Below are 21185 nucleotides of genomic sequence, written 5' to 3' on the forward strand. Positions count from 1 at the left end.
TTTTTTTCCCTTGATGTCGGATATGCCAAAATATTGCGGGTTCTTTTAAAAAATTTCCCATCCTGGCCTTGAAATCAACACTCTCTTCAAGAAAATCTGGCTTCTTTTAATGGAAATTAATTGCATTAATGGAAATGCTACTATGTCGATCAGTTTCTAGGCTTCTTAAGTGGACAGTTAGGACATACATAGATAATATGTGTGTGTTTGTGTGTTTATACATGGATATGTTTATTATTAAAATAAAATACCTCATGGAGCTGTTTCAGGTTTAGTGCTTGTTTTATGTGCACAAGCATTTTTAGGCAGAGTGGAGAAGGGAATCACTTGATTAAATAATGACTCTTGAAGGTTTTCAATATTTGATGTAACAACACACTTGAAACTTCAAAATGTTTAAGCAGAAAATGTTGAAGCAGAAAATGTTGAAAGACTACAGGGATATTTACAGTAGGCTATATTTCAGTTTTGCAGTTCAAATTAACCTATCTTCTTATAAAAGGATTACATGGTATAGCACTCAGTAAATACTGCTTCTGAAAGATCTCTGCATGATTGTTTACCATTTTATTCCCAGCACCTAGTATACTGGGCTGGGTAACATAGTAGGTGCTTAACCAACATTTATGAAATGACTAAGTATTATTGTAGGTAATGCAGGTGACTCTTGAAAAACATGGGCATTAGGGGCACTGCCTGCCCCCACCTCCCCAATGGAGATTCAATCAGCCTTGAATAGAAAATTGTATTTTCAGTGGGCAGTGGGGCAGTCCGAGGCTGGGAATCTGCGGTTGGGAAACTGCAATTGGAAATGCGAAAATATGTTTTCTATCTGCAGTGGTTGAATCTGCAGAAGCGAAACCATAGATAGGAAGGGTGGACTATATTTACTTAAAAAAAAAAATTCCTGTAAGTGGATATACACAGTTCAAATCCCATATTACTCAAGGGTCAATTGTGTACCAATACATAAATTGTTGGGATTACTGTGCTTCCTCAGACTATTATTTACAGGCATTAACACTAATTTTACATATTTTATTGAGTCTGTCAGACCTACAATATCAAGTCAATTAAGAGCTTTTAAAGTTAATAGGAGGACCTTAACGTAAGAAACAATATTAACATTAAGAGGTTCTTAATATTATCATTAGTGTCTGCAAATTTCCTAAGTGCAGTCTATCTGTGATTTGACCTTGTATTTTTCATTACATTTTAATAGCTACTTTCGTAAAACATGATAGAAATACATTTTAGGGTTAACACTAATTAAACATTAAAGGACATAATGTCAATGAGTAAATACTGTAAATTGTGATGAAGTTAGACCTAGAAGTGAAGATAATGTTAACATCTAAAATTTCTCATTAAATGGCTTTTAATTAACTCCTAAAATGGTAGTCATTCTGCAAAATTATGTAAAATTAGACAATCAGTTACCAGGAATTTTTCAGAAATATTTTATTCTGCTTTTTCAGATAATTTTTTTTTTTAGCTTTGTGATTGAATTATTGTATTTAAATGGGAGCTAAATTTAACTATCTTCGATTATTCCTTATGACTCTAAGGATATGCATTTCTTTGTTTTTACTTGGTGATTTTAGATATTCTGGTACTTTTACTGTTGGAAAGCAGTAAAATAGTACAAAATGACACACGTTCAGATTTGATACAGCAGAAAAAAGGGAGGAAGAGGGGAAGAACAGTAACTTCACCGTTATAGATTGAAGAGAAAAAGATAACTTGACTCTTCCCATTTATTTTTTCATTTAAATACTGCCTCAAGTGAGGTTGCGTTGATAGTAGACCAGAGGTCTTTTGTCTTGCTCCTTAACCAGGAGTGCAGATATTTTTCTGCAGAGTTTTGGAACCCAGAATTTAATTACTTGCACCATAGTCCTGTGTTTCCTCGGGAGCCTTTTAAGTATCTTAAATTACCTTTGAATTATAAGGTCACATCAACAACTGAAACACCAAAATGTTTATTGGCACCTTACACAGATCTACTATAGGCTTCACCTAGCCAACGGTGTGTTTTATCTGAGGTGTACAGTGTTAGAAAAGATTGAATTATTTGCAAACATTCAAAATTGTGTGTGTTTTGTTTTTAAATCTCAAGGGTATATTTCTGGTACTTCTTGAAACATCAAGATATTTGACACTGATGAACCCATATTTTCACATCACAGCTATTGACTGGAGTTGTTCCATGCTCTCCCTCTTTATAGGTCTCCCTGATATTGAGATTGAGCATTAATCACCATTTCTTAAAGGGAAGTGAAATATTTCTTGTATCCTTGTCTCTTGCATCAGCAGCAGAGTAAAAGACAACAAGAAGGGTGTGCAAGTCAAGAAGAATGGGAGAGAGCAAGAGGGAATATTTTGTGTGTGTACACATAAGAGAAAAATATCCCTTGCATTTAATATTCAAAGTATGTCTGTTTTAGAAGAATACAACTTAAGAAGGACATTAGGAGACAAGCCCTCTTAGAACCCATAACTGATATAAGGTAAAGATGATTGATTAAAAAGAACAACCTAATAACCTTATTAAGGAGCTGATTTTTCAGCTGGGCTTGTTTTGGAATGTGAATAAAATATGTTTAGATGTTAGAAAATGGAATTATGTGTTAATTGAAAAAATTGACCATGCATCAGAACTTTTGGCAGATGACGATTTTGTAACATTATCTTCTGAGTTTAGCAGAAATTGTGTCCTAAGCCTAGGCCAGTGCTTACAGATATGAGCCTATCTAGAAATACTGTTTTAGCATGTTGATGGTATATGTGGGAGGATTTGTAGAGTTTTAAGATTCTAGCTGATGAGTACACAGACATAAATAATACCACCCAGTTAACTATATCTTGGTATTGACGAAAATTTAGATGTGACTGAAGAACTTTTAAATATGGTACCTATATGACAAGTCTAACATCAGAAAACGATTAATTTTTGTAAGTTGAGAATAACCTTCAGAAGTTTAATATGGATTGGTCAAAGTTAGTTAAGTGATGGAACTTCTTTAATGGTCAACTTTAATTTATGTTTATAATATTATAAAATTTAAATCCGAAGTGGCAACATTTTACAAGGATGTGAGACTTAAATCCATTTATTATAGCATCATTAGGAGTTGCTTTGTGTTAAAAAGTTGAATATAGTGCATGTCATTGACTCTATGGCACGAACCAGGGACAGTTCAGTCAGAGTGACTTAGATCCTTAGTCCATGGCCTGTGCCTCATGGGTAATGCCATATAATTGCGACATTGTGCTAAAATGATTTGTTTGTGCTTTTGAAAGAAATTATTGTTTACATTATCTGAGGAAAAATTATGCCTTGACTCACCAATAAGTAGAATAAAGACCTGGAATTTTTGGTTGTTATTATAACTTTTAAAATTTCTGAATATTTTTCTTTAAGCATTTATATGTAGTTATACTAGTGAGAGATGATCTGCTTATTCTTTGTGCCTATCCCATTTTATATGCTATTTGTGTGCAGTATTTTAGTTCTAGCTTTTTTAAAAAGTCACAAGTTAGACACTATCGCTATTGTTTTAGACATTTATACTATGTTTTTCTTTTACATTCAATGCTTATTTAGCTTCCCCACATATTTTCCAATTTCTATATTCCTTACTTCTTTTTACATCTCAAACTTCAACCTAGAATCATCTTCCTCTTTATAACACATTTTGTAGAATTTCCTTGGGGTGGTGGTATTGATCACAAACCCTCTCAGTGTTTGTCTCATTTTGGGGAAAAAATTATGGGTTGGCTTGATCAGTTGAGTTGCGTTTGTATGATATGGCCAATGTACAAGTTGCTTTTCTTGGATTAACCAGCCTATATTACAACCGTGGGATATTATCTGAAATGTTCATTTTAAATGAAGCCACAATGGAATTTTCTGGAAACTTGTGCATGGGAGCAAGTTAGTTAATATAGAAGGCCATCTAGTCCCATATGCCTCTCTTTATGGGAGATAGGAACCCAAAAGCATATCTGTCCAGGCATAAGCTATGTGGACTACAACCAGGATGGTTGGGGGGAAGCATGACAGTTTTTATTCCTGTATACTGATTTTCAAAATCTTTCACAGATACTAGATATATTCTGCTGCTTTGGAGATGAAAAGAAGATTTAACAAACTTATCTTTGAAAGTAATTTAAAGTTTTTCTGTTTTCTTCTTGACTGAAAACCAAAGCACTGTGATTTTAAACTTAATTGTTTTTGTTGGTATTACCACCTTAATTAAGAAAGAAGAGTGAGGTAGGGTAATGTAAAAGAACTGAATTTTATAAGTAAATGATGAATTCTGATAAAATCTTTTTTCTTGGATGATTACATCCTTTATCAATCTAAAAATAAACCCATTTTTCACTTTTAATGGTTTTATAATTTCTCTACAGTAATCATTCAAGTTCAGGGGTATTTTTATGTTTTACTTCTTTACAGTTAATGCTTGATGAGGCTGGCAGACATTTAGAACTATAGTTGAACATCTTCAAAACAGGAGATACTAATGATTTTCTGTTCTATTCATGCTCCTGTGTATACATATTATGCAGATGTGGTCAGTAGATAATGCTTGAAAACTAATAAAATGTTAATTTAGAATATAAGGTTAGACATCACTATTTTTGGGAAAGAGGAAATAAAGGCAGTGTATCTTCAAGTTCTCTCGTGAATCAGGGTTTCTAAGACATTTATTTTCTTTGTCAGCACATTAGTTAGTTATTTTAACTATCTTGGGACCAGCTGTGCTCAACTTTCATAAATATTCTGGTAATAATGATGTCAGCACTAGGAATTTCTGGCAAAAGAGATGTATCTCCCAACACAGATTAAAACTGATTTGTTTTATACTTTTTTTACGATTTAACTTATTTGCCAACTTAACTTATCCAGCTGCTTTTGATACAGAAGATTCCAAATAATTGGTGCATCAATTCTCGATTCTTTTTGAGTGCCAAAGGGAGGAGAGAAGAGTATAGATAATATAATAAAAATTCATATATTTTGGACCTTGGAATTTTCAAGTAACCTTTTTTCACTTCCTTCTTGAATCCTGGCTCTTTTAATCACAAACTATGTGACTGACCTTGGACAAGTTACCTACGCTCTTAAAACCTCAGTTTCTCATGTGGGAAATGGATAACATTAATAACAGTACCTAACTGATAGCAATGCTGTCAGGGTTAAATAAGATAATCACATAAAACATAAGGATATTTTCTAGAAAATAGTGAATACTTAGTAAATGAACACGATTTTTGTTATCATTAGTACTAGGATAGTAGCTGTAGTGGATTAGAGTTGAAGACATTGAAACATAAGAATTGAAAGTATTAAAAAGACAGTGGAATGAGTGGGCTGTCCAAGTGGATATTGAAGTCACTCAGGATGATGACAGAAAGAAGGTAGAAAGTCTGAGTTGTTTGCCAATGCGTTTGGTTAATTGGGGAAGTGTGAATGGAGGCTGGTAATCAATAGTGATGAAGAATAAGAGAGGCTTGATCCGTAAAGGAGCAGAGAGTTTTACCTGAAGGAGGAAGAGAAAGATCTGGACAGCAGCATTGGGGAATAAAGAAAAGGCCGATCCCAATACCTAAGCTTGGTATATGTGGGAGAATGAGCATTGGCTCCTGAGTGGGCTGTGGTGAAGGCTGTGCAACCAAGTTTCAGTTTAGGCAAGGAGTTGGAAGAAATTGAGGATTTCGTAAAGATATATTTACTCTGAGAGTCCTTTGAGACACAATAAATAAATTTTCAAGGGAGAGAAGCATTATAATTGGTTTAGAGGAAAGAAGCCCAAAGCAAAATGGGAATGAAACTGTGGGAGAGGAGAGCTGATTACTGGGAACTGTATTTTGGATGATGATCAAGAGTAACACGGGTGTGAGGCACAAGGCTTCCAGAAAGAATTAAAACTGTGTTTTGGTTCCTGTCAAGATGGAGAAATCACCACTGAAGAAACTATGGAATGAGGGAGTGAGGCTAAGGCTATCTTGAACTGGCGGGTGCAGTGGCTGCGGTCCCCTGGGTCAGGCTGCCAGAGCTTATGAGAGGATGGAGGGAAGTTTTGAAGTTATTTTCTTGCCTCTTTCTCATTTCCTTGGGACAATCAATGCCTATCCATTTACCACAGAAATTGGCAGCAACTGCCCAGGGATAGTAACAAAGTAGTACAAAAGCTCTGCTGGAGTGAGATGTGGCTGAAAGTAGCCACTGAGATACCATCTGCCCTTGGACCCTCATTCCTCCATCTTTTCTCCCTCCATAGGCCCAGGGATATTGGGGTTACACTGCAGGAACACAGCTTCCTTCCAGCAATGCTTCCTCCTAAGTATTTTAGGGAACATCAGTAGTGGTTTTGTAGTGACTAGGGCTCTCTACTGTCCCTCCTCTCATCACCTGTCCTCGCATTTAACTTACTGGGACTGACAAACTACAGCCTGGTCTTTAGCCTTCCTATTACACAATAGCTAATGCTCTCCTATTCACAAGCACACAATACAGAACAAAATACCACTAGACCCCTGATGAGCAGAATTACTAAAAATGAAAGACAATAAACTGAGCAACATATACCATCCTGAGCAGTATTATTGGGACAGAATGTATCAAGAATTTAAAATATGCATGATAAATATACTTATTAGTAATATGAAGCAAGAATAGGAAATTATAAATAAGAACCAAGGAAAAATATCCAGAATGAAGGATGTGTTATTGAAATAAAGTATATGCATTGGGATCTCAGTAAGGATGTAGCAGATGAATGAATTAGTGAACAAGATCGGATTGAGAAATTTACCCAGAGGATACAAGATAGAATAAAGAAGAAAAAAATAAAATAAAGGCTAAGAGATATGACAGGAGAAGTACAAACACCCAGTTGATAGGATTCATAGGAGAAAAGAAAAAGAGGATAAAAACTTAAAACAAATAATAAGAACTAATTTCTCATTATTAAAGATCCCATTTAGGGCTGATATAAGGCCAAAAAGCGAAAGAAGGAAATATCAATACCTAGAAATTTAATGGCAAAATTTAGGAACATTAAAGACAAAGAGACAATTCTAAAAGGTTCCAGAAAGAGATTCTCCACCAAGGAAAATGAAGGAGATTGACATTACATTTATCAACATCAACATTAGATATAAGAAAGCAATGAAGTAATATTTTTAAGGCATTGAAAAAAAGTAACTGAACTAGAATTTTTTTTCTTTTGATCCAGCTAAATGTCATTCAATGTCAGAATATAATAAAACATACTCAGCCTGCAAGGCCTTTTCATACAAACCACTACCAAAAAATCTTGGAGAAAGTCCTCAATCAGAAGAGATTTGGGAGTTAAAAGTAATAAGATGTAAGTTCATTGTAAAAAATTAAATCAGTATCAATGAAATCAAAAAAAGGAAAGTATAAATACAACAAACCAGAACAAAGTATCTAAATATTATGGGCTGTATATAGGGAATTTAAGTGACATAAGAACATGCTAAAAGAACTTTGTTGACAGGAAAAGATATTTATGTTGATAACTTTACAAAATCAAGGATAAATAAATCTTTCATTAAGAGCAACTACCATAGGAACAAAAATAGGATGTTTTCCCTTTTAACCAACAGAAGAAAAGTAGTTCTATCCAAATGGAAATCATGGAGGAGAGAAAAATGAGGGAAAAAAACAATAGGAAAATAAGAAATAAGATGGCTGAGATATACCTGAATATAAAATAAATACAAAAAATTTAAACTCATCTATTAAAAAATTTAGAATTTCAGATTGGATTATGATCCAATTATATGATCCAAGAATATATGATCTTCATCAGGCACACTTAAAAGACACAGAAAGACAGAAGGATGAAACCGTAGGTAAGAGTAAAGCTGGGGTGAGTAGCTTAATAACTAACAAAATTTAAGGCAACAAAACACCATAATCCTAATAGATACTTTATACACAGGCATAAAGGAAATTAGAGCAAGAACATATAAGTATTATGAACACATGTACTTAAAATGCCACATCAGAATGTTTACAGCAATAAGTGGCAGAATTTGTGCAAAAAATAGATAAATCAACAGTTAGAGATTTTAACACACTCCTTTTAGAAACTAATAGATTAAGCAGCCCCCCAAAGAAAATCTGTATATTAGAAAACACAATTAATAAGGTTAATCTATATACTCTGATAACGAAAAATCTGCATCTTGAGATTTGTGGGACGTAGTTGAAGAAATACTAACTTTGAGGGAAATTTATAGCTTTAAATAGAGCCAGTAAAAATTAGTTAAAAATAGACAATATTAGCATTCAATTCAAGAAATTGGAAAATAAAAAGAGGCAAACCCAAAGAAATAAACCAGAAGGAAATAATAAAGTTACAAGTAGAAACAGAGTATGTATAAAAGTTAATAAAGTTTTGTAAAATAAAAAGCTGATTTTTGAAAAAGTTCACGATATAATCATACTTCAAGAATAAACAATTAAAATAAGCACAAAACAAAAAGGCCCATACAGAACTCTCATCTCTTTTTTTTCATGAGCCCAATGGAGGCAAAAGATTGCCGGAGATCCACAGAATGGGTTATCTTTCTCACCTAATTATTAAGATTCTCTTCTGCTAAGGGGACACAGATATTCACATGCCATGTGCCCATCTGGAGAGATCTGTTTACATACTCTCCTCACCCCACTTCTATTTCATTGATTTTCCAGTTGTATTTCTTCCAAGATAGAACTGTAAAGGTATATTGCTGGCTTTGCCAACTAAAAGAAAATGGCTTCTTTTTTTAAAAATTGAGATATAATTAACATATAACATTATATTAGTTTCAGGTGTATAATATGACTCAATATTTGTATATACTGTGAAATTATCATAAGTCTCATTAACATCCATCACCACATATAGTTGTAGTTTTTTTCTTGTGATGAGAACTTTTAAGATATACTCTCAGCAATTTTTAAATAAACGATCCAGGATTATTAACTTTAGTCACCATGCTTTACAGTGTATCCCTATGATTTATATATTTTATAAGTTATTTTGTACCTTTTGACCACCTTCATCTGTCTCAAAAACTCCCCCCAAAACAAAACAAAACAAAACAAAACAAAACAAAACAAAACAAAACAAATTGCTTTCGATGGTATTTACAAATTGGCATAGAGAAAAAAAAGAAGGACAGATCAATAGCTGCATACCAGAAGATGTGTTGATTTGCTTCAGTAAAGAAACAATATCTGGAATAGCAGCTGGATTTAGAGCCATTCTTTGATCAAGTTTCTGAAAACACACTGTCATTTTCCAATATATATCTTTCCTGAGTCTAAATAGGTGAGTTGAATGGGGATATGAAGGAAATCACTACCTTTTTATTTTTCGAGTCCTTTAAGATGCAATTAATCTGTAAATCCTCTGGAAACATAAAGATTATATCAAAGATTAATATAGTACTTGCTTGATTTTTTTGCCCTCAAAGTTACTCAAGTAATTCTGATGGACAATGCCTTAGAGGCTAAAACTCAAAATTTTTTGATGGTCATTCTCTGATCATTCAACATTTGTGTGTCGAATGCTGTCCATGCGATCAGTGTAATGACTTCTGCTTTCACCTGAAACTGGAAAAAGGAGAGAAAGTCAGCAGGTTCTCACTGCCTTCTTGTGGGTAGTGATCTCATGACTGTTTCACACTGGTCCTGACAAAGGCAGGGAACCTAAGAAATTTTCATTAATCAGATCCTCAGCCTTCTGATGTAATTCAATTTGGTGAGGTATGGCAAGTCTCAAACAAATACACACTAAATGAAATGCACACTGAAATCCCAAGCCAGAAATTTTTGTGAGCTGACATAGCTGTGTGGTGTAGTTTATATCCAGAAAAGTCTCTTGAGACTTGAATATGAGTATAGGCAAGAATGTTGAGCACTAGATTTGAAGAATTTTTTCCTACCTCAGGCCAGTCCAGGCCAGTCCAGTATGGCTTCCTTAAACATCCATGTTTGCCTTTTTCTTCCCTACTCTTCAGATATCATACAAAGAGAATAAATTCTGTTCAAAGACAAAAATTCCGAATTAATTGAAGCTATCGTATTTTTCATGTTACTATATTTTCCTTTTGATTATTCAGGACAATAACCTCTTCCTTTGCCTTTCTTTTGAGTTAGTCTATAATGCCATCTTATGTGTGATTTTTGGCTGCTCTGAACTATGAACTCCTCTTGCATTCTGGATATACATCCTCAGATCATCTCAGATGATGCCCCACTGGTCCCAGCCTCTTCTCCATGACCCACTCCTATGCATTCCATCTGACTTTTCCTACCTTTTAGGGGAGTTTGACAGCTTTATCCAGGTCACTTTTAGGTTGTACATGGGTCTCCTTTCAATAGAAAAGTATTCATTCAGTCAATCACCTTGTCTATAGTTGAGAAGATGGCATTCTTTGTCCAGTTGCACTTGTTAATTGGATTGTTTCTCAATTTCTTGAATGGCAGAATAGAAACTAACCCTATTTGTTTCTCATCTTAGCTTCCTTACATTACAGGGCTGCTACAATTCTTAAGAAGAGAAAGGAACTTTTAGCACATTGATTTGTAGGAACACAAAGACTTCTATTACTCATGTCAGAGCTGTTTGTTTTAAATGTAACTTTTATGTTAGGATTTTCGGCTTTTAATATTCATAGTTTCAAGTTCATGACATTGTTTTTAAATAAATGAGACAAAATCAGATAAGCACTCTAACAAGTGATTAGTATTTATTCCAAGTTGTAAAAACTGTTACTGACTTGATATAAGTTAATTTAGAGAACTTCAGAAATGAATTTGGATTTTAGTGTTTGAAAATGTCAAATGTATGATGTAAAAATCCGTCACTGTTATTCAAATGTATGATGTAACAATCTGTTACTCATTCTTCAGGTGATAGTGGCTTTGGTAGTTAAAATATGAATTATAAAGTTTATATTAAGGCTAATTAATTTTTAAACATTTTAGAGGGGCAACTTCAGAGAAGCAATAAATTGGAGTTGATAAATGTAGAAGATTTAAACCAAGTAGATCAACCTAAGCACCCAATGTAGAATTTTAATGACAGGCCAAAAATACAAACCACTTAACTTCGTATGACATTCTAGACTTGAGTTATTCAGTGGCATAAGATGCTGGGCAAAATGCATTCTTTTCCAAAAGGTGATTACGGATTGAGGGAGCACCTTCTTATGAGGTAAATGTGATAACTTACAAATATGGTTCTTAAATGTTTTTAAATATGCTGACAGGGCACCAGGTTGGAATAGCTGAGTTACAGTTACACAAAGCTGGGTCCTTACCTCACCCAACATGATTCTTGGAATTGCTTATGAGCAATTAGGCCCTTGTGGCTAGAAAGAGAATTAGTTAGGGTTTAGTCAGTTTCATCAGGGAAGTCAAACCACAGTATTATGAGAATAAGGAATTTATTTTAGGAATTAGATCTTACATAAATATGGGAAAGATAAAGAAGTGAAAGTCTGCAAAGGGAGTTAGAAAAGAGGACCATAAAACAAGTCACTAACTTGTTCTTCTGAAGAATTGGAGTGGGTAGAGAAGTCACAGCTTGCAAAACCAAGAGGCCAAGTATATCCAGCTGTTGAAGTGGGGCCTCAAAGTGGAAGCTTATAGAGAGAGCTGTTGGAAACAGCTGAGATTTACAGCTGAGATTCTGATGTTAGGCCTGGAGCTGCTGTTGGTCAGCAGGGCCAGTAGTTTGGAAGACAAACTGAATGAGGAGTGGATGAGAGAGATTTACATACTGTGCATCTCTGCATATGTCTGTCTCTGTGTCTGACTGTGATGAACTTCCAAGAGTAGCGACTCCGCTTCTCTCTGCCTTCAAATTCTTGTACAAGTTCCCTTTCCATACTATGCTGGGAAGAGGATTCTGGGAGTTGTAATTTGCATTGAAACCAAACTGACAGTAGCATAATCCAGCACAGTCCACCTCTTAACTTGGCATTTATACAAACCTTTTGTGAGCATGTTTAACATTAAAAAAAATTCAATAGAAAAATCATTCTTCTAGTTAACATAATGTGGTCATTCCCTATACAACCAAAAATATGCTAACTTTCTCCCGAGTGGAATATACACCAAGTCTTACTTTATTTATCTTTAGATGATATTCACTTCTCTTCTCTCTGAGTCACACTTCCCCTTTGATAGCCTGTATCTTAAATACTGAAATATAAAATAAATCACTACTAACACATTGTATGTTCAGAAGTAGAGAAATGGAAAAGAGAAAAATAGAAACAAATAATTTATAGCATTTTAGCTTGTCATACTTTTTGTCTGTTGGGGCAACCCAAATCTTCCTTGAAGGGTCTGGGCCATTAGAGCTTCTTTGTGCATTGAGTATTAATTTTCCATTGACTTAAATCACAGGTTTTGGAACTACTAAGGTACACTCCAGGGGAACTCCTGCATTTTTGACATACTCTTTTCTGCTCCCATTTTATAGTAGCAAACCACTTTTTTTTTTTTTTTTGATAATCTAGGATTAATCGCTCTGATTATCTCCATTCTCTGTTGGTTTACTGTCATGTAGAACCCAAAATGGTCAGGTGGTAGTTTCAACTTCCATAAAGAAAGCTTGTATCCATTGGCAGCCACTCTTCATTCCCCCTCTCACTTCCCACCTTCACTTCTCCAGCCCTGGGCAACCACTAATATATTTTTTGTCTCTATATATTTGCCTATTGTGGACATTTTAAATAACTGATGATATATGTGGTCTTTAGTGACTTATTTCTTTCACTAAGCATTTTTTTTTGAAATTCATCCATGTTGCAACTCTCAGTAGTTCATTCTTTTCATTGCCAAGTAATATTCCGTTATATGGATGTACTAAATTTTGTTTATTCATTCAACGGTGGAAGGACATTCAGGTTCTTTCCAACTTTTTGGCTATAATGAATAATACTGCTTTGAACATTTATGTACATTTTGTATGTGAATGTATGTTTCATTGTGCTTCAAAAGATACCATCAAAAAATTGAAAATATAATGCACAGATTGGGAGAAAATATTTGAAATTCATGTATTTGATGAAATACTTAAATACAGAATAGAAAAACAACTTAACTCAATAATAAAAAGACAGATAATCCAATTTAAAAATGGGCAAATCATTTGAATAGACATTTCTCCAAAGAGATCTACAAATGGCTAATAAGCACATAAAAAGATGCTCCATAGTAGGCATTATGGAAATGGAAATTAAAATCACAAGATTTTACTTGTGATTTTACTTGTGATTCACTTACTATAATGGCTGTAATAAAAAATACAAACAAATGTTGGTAAGGACACGGAGAAATTAGAATCCTGATATATTGCTGATGGGAATGTGAAGTGGTGAAGCCACCTTAGAAAACAGTTTGGCATTTCCTCAAATTGGTAAACATAGAGTTACCATCTGATCCAGAAATTTCACTTCTGAGTGTTTAATCATAATGACAATAGCTCTTTAAGTAATCTATTTAAAGTCTTTGTTCAGAGCATCTTTGGGATTAATTGGGTTCAACAAACAAAAACTGATTTCATTTCTCAGTCTCATTTTAAATTTTATTATGTGAAGACTGAAAAATTTGGAAATTTGTAAAGATATGGCAAAATATTAATCAAAAAAATGAAGACATTTTTGAAAAAAACTGTTTTCCATTTTTGATTTAAAAAGAAATGGGCTAATATAATCTGTGTATTCACTGGCACTAGAATCTAACTAACATAGAAGTCAAAACTATATAATAGCAATTTGGCTAACTGATGTTAATGTGAGTGATTATGGAAACCAGTCAGTCTCTTTTAGGGGGAAAATAGTTGCTGAAAAGAGAAATGTCAAGATTTCTTTATGGGCTTGCCAGTGTTTTATTTGACATTGTTAATATTTGTTTTTATGGTTGTCATAACTTCTTCATTGTTGGAGATAGGATTTCATAATATCATTAATATTTTTCATGTTGAAAATATTAGAGTCAAATAGTTAAGATTATTTTGTTCTTTCGAAGGAAATGCTAATTTGATGCAAAATAATTAGGTTTAGAGCATCATTTTTTTAAAATCAGGGTTTTGATTTCAGGCCCCCAACTTTCCTTTGAAAAAGAGTAGAAACGTAAATTGTTTTTGAATTAATGAAAACCATTGCTGATTCGACCTTTTAAATGTTTTAGTAGTTATTTGTTTTAGGTTTTATTGAGAAATAATGGACATAATCACGATGAGTTTAAAACATGTAGCATGATGGTTTCATTTACATATATTACGAAATGATTACAATAGGTTCAGCTAAGATCCATCTTCTCATATAGATACAATAAGAAAAAAGAAAGAGAAAAGAAAATAAAATTTCTTCTTGTGATGAGAATTATTAGGATTTATTCTCTTAACAACTTTCCTATATATCCCATAGCAATGGTAACTATAGTCATCATGTTATACATCACATCCCTAGTACTTATTATAGTTATTATTATAACTAGAAGTTTGTATAACTTTTGACCACCTTCCTCCAGCCCCCCCACTCATCCCCCACCTCTGGTAACAAATCTGATCTCTTTAGATTTTTTAATTTTATTTTTTAGAATACACATATAGTTGAGATTATACAGTATTTGTCTTTCTTTGTCTGACTTATTTTACTTAGCATAATGTCTTCAAGGTCCATCCACGTTGTCACAAATGGTAAAATTTCCTAATTTTTTTATGGCTGAACTATATCCATCCATCTATCCATCCATCCATCCATCCATCCATCATCTATCTATCTATCTATCTATCTATCTATCTATCTATCTATCTATCTATCTATCTATCTATCTATCCATCATCTATCTATCTATCTAATCTATTATCTATCATTTATCTATCTATATCATAACTTCTTTATCTATTTACCCATCGATGGACACTTAGGTTGTTTCCATGTGTTGACTATTATAAATAATGCTGTTATGAACATGGGCTACAGATATCTTTTCGAGTTAGTGTTTTCATTTTCTTTGGTTGTACTCTCAGAAGTGGAATTACTAGGTTAGATGGTAGTTCTATTATTTAATTTTTTGAGGACCATTTATATTGTTTTTCATAGTAGGTGTATCAATTTATAATCTCACTAGCAATGTACAAAGGTTTCCTTTCCTCCACATCCATGCCAGCATTTGTTACATCTTGTCTTTTTGATGATGGCCATTCTAATGGGTGTGAGGTAATATCTCATGGTGGTTTTAATTTGCGTTTCCGTAATGACTAGTGATATTAAACATCTGATCATGGACTTGTTGACCTTTCATAAATCTTTGAAGAAATGTCTATTCAGGTCTTTTGCTCATTTTTAAATTGGGTTATTTGTTTTGTTTATGAATTTTTAAATGTATTTTAGATATTAACTTCTTATCAGATGTATAGTTTGCAAATATTTTTCCCATTCTGTAGGTTGTCTTTTTACTTTGTTGATTCCTTTTGCTGTGAAAAATCTTTTTAGTTTGATCTAGTCCAACTTATTTATTTTTGATTTTGTTGCTTGTCCTTTAGGTGTTATATCCAAAAAAAAAAAAAAAATCATTACACATGTAACTAAGGAGCTTTATTCCTATTTTTTTTCCCCTAGGAGTTTCATGGTTTCAGGTTTTACATTTAAGTCTTTAAAGCATTTTGAGTTAATTTTTGTGAGAGGTGTAAGATATTGGTCTAGTTTCATTCTTTCACATGTGAATATCCAATTATCCTGGTACCATTTATTGAAGAAACCCTTTTCCTCATTGAGTATTCTTGGCTCCCTTGTCAAATATTAGTTAACCATATATGCTTTGGTTTATTTCTGGGCTCTCAGTTCTGTTCCCTTGGTCTATTTGCCTGTTTTTATGCCAGTATCATGCTGTTTCAATGACTATAGCTTGATAGTACATATAGCTTGAAATCAGGAAAAGTGACGCCTCCTGCTTTATTTTTCTTTTTCAAAAAATTCTTTGGTTACTTGAGGTCTTTTGTGGTTCCATATTAATTTTGGGAGTGTTTTTTCTATGTCTGTAAAAAAGTGCTATTGCAAAATTGATAGAGATTGCATTGACTCTACAGATGGCTTTTGGTAAAATTGACATTTTAACAATATTAATTCTTCTAATCCATGAACACAAGATAACTTTCCATTTATTTGTGTCTTCTTCAATTTCTTTCATTAGTGTCTTGTAGTTAGTTTTCAGAGTAGAGGTTTTCACCTCCTTAGTTAAATTTATTCCTAAGTATTTTATTGTTTTTGATGCTATAGGTAAATGAGATCAATTTCTGTATTTCTTTTTCAGAATACTTGTTTTTAGTGTATAGAAACACTACTAATTTTTGTATGTCAATTTTTTATCCTGAAACTTCACTGAATTCATTGATTAGATCTAACAGCTTTTTGGTGTAGTCTGTAGGATTTTCTCTATATAAAATTGCACCATCTTCAGAGACAATTTTTCTTCTTCTTTTACTGTTCCATTACCTTTTATTTCTTCTTCTTGACTGATTGCTCTAGCTAGGACTGTGACAGAACTGTGTTGAACAGAAGTGGTGACAATGGGCACCTTTGTCTCGCTCCTGATCTTAGAAGAAAAACTTTCAACTTTTCACCATTGAATATGATGTTCGCTGTGGGCTTGTAATATATGACCTTTATTATGTTGAGAAACATTTTTCCTATGCCTAATTTGGTAAGAGTCATTTTTTTTTTTTTGTCATCAATGGCTATTGAGTTTTGTCAAATGCTTTTTCTGTGTCTTTTGACATGATTATATGTTCTTTTCTTTCTATTTATGTGCTGTATTAGATTGATTGATTTGCATATGTTGAACCAGGGATAAACTATACTTGATCATGGTAAACAATCCTTTTAATATGTGGTTGAATTCGGTTTACTAGTATTTTATTGAGAAATTTCGCATTTATATTCATCAGGAATATTGGCCTGTAGTTTTCCTTTCTAGTGGTGTCCTTTTCCAGTTTTGGTATCAGAATAATATTGGCCTTGTAAATGAGTTTGGGAATGATTCCTCTTCTTTAATTTTTTGGAAAAGTTTGATGATTGATGTTAACTCTTTAAATGTTTGGTAAAATTCACCAATGAAGCCATTGGGCCCTGGCTTTTTCTTCACTGGGAGATTTTTGATTACCGATTTAATCTCCTTACTAGTAATTGGTCTATTCAAATTTTCTATTTCTTCCTGATTTGGTCTTAGTAAATTTTGTTTCTAAGAATTTTTCCATTTCTTCGAGGTTATCTAGTTTGTTGGCCTGTAGTTGTTCACAATAGCCTCTTATCCTTTGAGTCTCTGTGGTATCAGTTGTAATGTCTTCTTTTTCATCTATAATTTTGCTGATTTCAGTCCCTTCTCTTTTTTCTTTGGTTAGTCTGGATAAGGGTTTGTCAATTGTGTTATCTTTTCAAAGAACCAACATTTAGTTTGGTTAATAATTTCTATTGTTTTTCTGTTCTTTATTTCATTTATTTGTGCCTAATCGTTATTATTTCCTTTCTTCTGCTGAGCTTAGTTTGTTCTTTTTCTAGTTTCGTAAGGCATATAATTGAGTTGTTTCTTTGGGATCTTTCTTGCTTCTTAATGTGGGTGTTTGCTGCTAGGGACTTCCCTCTTAGAACTGTTTTTGCTGCATCTCATAAGATCTGGTCTGCCATTTTCATTTGTCTCATAAAACTTTTTTACTTCCCTTTTAATTTCTTCTTTGATCCATTGGTTGTTCAGGAGAGTATTATTTAATTTTTATGTGTTTGTAAATTTTCCAGTTTTCCTTTTGTACTTGATTTCCAGCTTCATGCCATTGTGGTTAGAGAAGATACTTGATATAATTTAAATCTTTTTGAATTTACTAAGACTTATTTTGTGGACTAATATATGGTCTATCTTAGAAAATGTTCCACATGAGCTTCAGAAGAATTCTGCTGTTGTTGGATAGATTATTCTGTATATGTCTTTTAGGTACCCTTGATTTATAGTACTGTTCAAATCTACTGTTTTCTTATTGATTATTTGGATGATCTATCCACTGTTAAGAGTCAGCTTCTTGCCTAGCATGGGCAAACCAAGCTCTAGGCATGTTTGAGGATTCAGTGTTCAGGCAAATCTATACCCTACTGAATTCCCTGGCTAGAGTACACCCCCAACTTGGTTCTGTAGATCAGCAAAGCTGCTGGTTAATATTACTACTTGGGTACTACAGTTATAAACTTGATCTTCCAAAATCCATATACTGGTTGTTGCCCTTCTCCATCACAGTGAGATTCCCAGTGGTTGAGCCCTGCAGATTCCCTTGCAGTTTCAGTGGGGCAAGATCAGATTAAGGGGTCCCACAAAACAACCTCAGTGCTGAGGGATGGTTGTTCCCCCACGTTCTCTTCTTCCGCTGGACAAACCAGAGGCTTAGGGGAGACTTCTCCATGTGATGCTGTGCTGATGTGGGGGAGGGGCTGTGTGATCTGTGTGTAGCTGCTTCTCTCATCCTTCTAATGCAGTCTGTCTTGGTTTCTGTGGTTGAGCCTCGGAGACTCAACCACAGGCAGGTGCCTTAGCCTCACCCTGTGTTTTGGGATTCTCTCAGTAGTGTATTGTTCATGAATAGTTGTTAGTTCTTTTTGCGAGGGGGAGTGAAGTCAAGAATGACCTATTTTGCCATCTTGGTGATGTCATTCCCTCAATAGTAATTTTTATTGATGAGTCGGAACGAACATTTGAGTTTCTTTTTAGATTGAGTTACTACGAATATGAAACATTTTTGTAACTTAAAATGTTTAGCAAATTCTCTAATTTTAGTTCCTAGATGCTTATGAATGAAGCTGTGCTTTAGTTTGGATATAGATTTTAAGTGAAATGAAGCAGAATGTCCTAGATTTTACATTAATTATCTTTGGAGAATGTTTCTATTTATTGACTTAATAAAGCAATATATATTTCAATGGAATGTTAGTTCACCATTATCTCTTTAGATTGCTTGCTGATAGGAATTAGTTAATAACGAATAACCACACATACCAAAAGATTAGCCACATCAGCATGTAGACACTCTGACTAAAGCTCTCCAGAAAAAGTTAAAATTTTATAAATTCCCATGTACAACATGAGAAATTGTTGAAACAATATGCAAGAAGAATAAACCTATATCAAAGTTAATCTATGACAAAAATCTTTCCTGTGATATTCTTTGGAATAGAAATCTAGAAATATTTTTCTTAAAGGAGGGAATAAATAAAAATGTTAGCCAATGAAAAGGTCAATGTATGCTACCAAAAGTAAAATATGTTAGCATTAAGAATGCATTTTTAAATTTAAAGTTTACTAAAAAGTAATGCTCACAGTATGTATGTAATATTAGGCAGGTATTTAATTAGAAAGTGAATCCTAAAGTTGTCTAGATTCTATCAAACTAAAATCGTTCACGGAAATCTTATATATGGAAACATGTATTTATTACAAAGGTAGGTTTGCTAGTCCTCATCAGGCCAAATCTTTACTTTCTATTTTTTTCTCTCTTCCTATGTCTCTTAATGTCTTCTTTCTCTTCTTCTCTTCTTTTCTTCCTTTCTCTTTGTTTTCTCTCTGCCCCTCTTTTTTCTATCTATTCATCTATCATTTTTTTCTTTTTTTCTCTTTCTTTTTACACTTTCCCTTCTCTCTCCCGTTCATTTGTTCCCTGTTCTCTTTCTTATTCTCTCCTTTCTTCTTCCCTCTTTTCTTCTCTTACTCTCTCCCCTTTTTTCACCTTTTGTCTTCCTCGTTTTCCTTCTTCCTTTATCTTTCCATCTTCCTACCTCACTCCACTTTGTCCTTTCTTTCTCCCTCTCCCTACTGTCTTTTCTTCCTTATCTTCCCCCCACCGTTTTCTCCTCTAGTTCTCCCCTGTGTTTGAGTTAGACATGCTGATAACATCGCCAGGAATCTACTGAATAAGGAACCGGGTGACCTTGATGTACCCATTCGTAGAGGCTTAACTGGAGAACCTGTAGAGTGAGCCCAGTAGGGATTTACTTTCTTGAAAGATGAAGGTGCCTCCTTGGAAAAAATCTTTCCCCAAGGAAAATACACATTGACTTAATCCAGTATATATAACTCATGTTTATGGAGGCTGTGTGATTCTTAGTAAGGTTTAGGAAATGAAAATTCAGAATATTTGCATAGTCAGTTATAGAATGACATGAAATATATCAGGACAGTGGAGAAAACCATAAAAAATGAGTTATTATTCCCAACATATTCTCTCTTTTCCTTCACCAGTGAGGAAAAAAGCCCTTATTCTATGCATTCATTAATGAGCTATTATTGATCCTAATTTATCAAACTTTTCAAGTCCCTTGTTTGTGTTCTTTTCTTTCCTGGCTGTCCCCTCTACCTATCTGATATTCTCCTTACCTTTGATTCTTAGCTCTAATTTCATCTCTTGAACCCCACACTAACTGCATCAGATAAATGAATTTCTTCTGGCTTTGTAATTCCATAACTATTTGCACATGCATTTTTTTTTTACAATGCTAGTTATAATTAGTCTCTTAAAGATGTGGATTGTGTCTTGTTCTTTTATTCCCATAGTCGACAAAATATAAAAGAAGGAACTCAGTATTTATCCATTCACATGTATTTATGGAGCCTTAGTATGTGATAGGAACTGGGCTAAGTGCTGTGTACATATCTGTACAAGAAAGTCAGAAGAAAAATTTTTTCTCCAAATTGTTGACTCTCATTGGTATCACTTTTCCCTTAAAACATCCCAATGAGAGTTCAGTGAAATAGATATTTTATGTATTAAATGATCATTTTTACAACCTCCTTTCCCCTGGAATTCAGTTTTTAGTCTATATGATCTGGGCCAGAGGATAAGCTCAGCTACAAATTACAAAATTACACTTTTACACTTCCTCCAGTCCTGAATTAATATCCATGTACCAAGTTAGGCAGCATTTAGGGATGACTTTTTCTCCAGAATGCTCCTTGTTTTCTATCTAAATAAACTTCCGTTGAGTCCACCTAATCTTCTGTGTACAGCTGAATCCTAAATACACCAGAATGCTAAAGTGAATATAACTTGAGTTTCCAAGTTGGGATCTGACACAGCTATTAGAAATATACCTATATAATGGGGATG

This window comes from Pteropus vampyrus, unplaced genomic scaffold, assembly GCF_000151845.1.
Source record: "Pteropus vampyrus isolate Shadow unplaced genomic scaffold, Pvam_2.0 Scaffold22, whole genome shotgun sequence".
Taxonomy (NCBI): domain Eukaryota; kingdom Metazoa; phylum Chordata; class Mammalia; order Chiroptera; family Pteropodidae; genus Pteropus; species Pteropus vampyrus.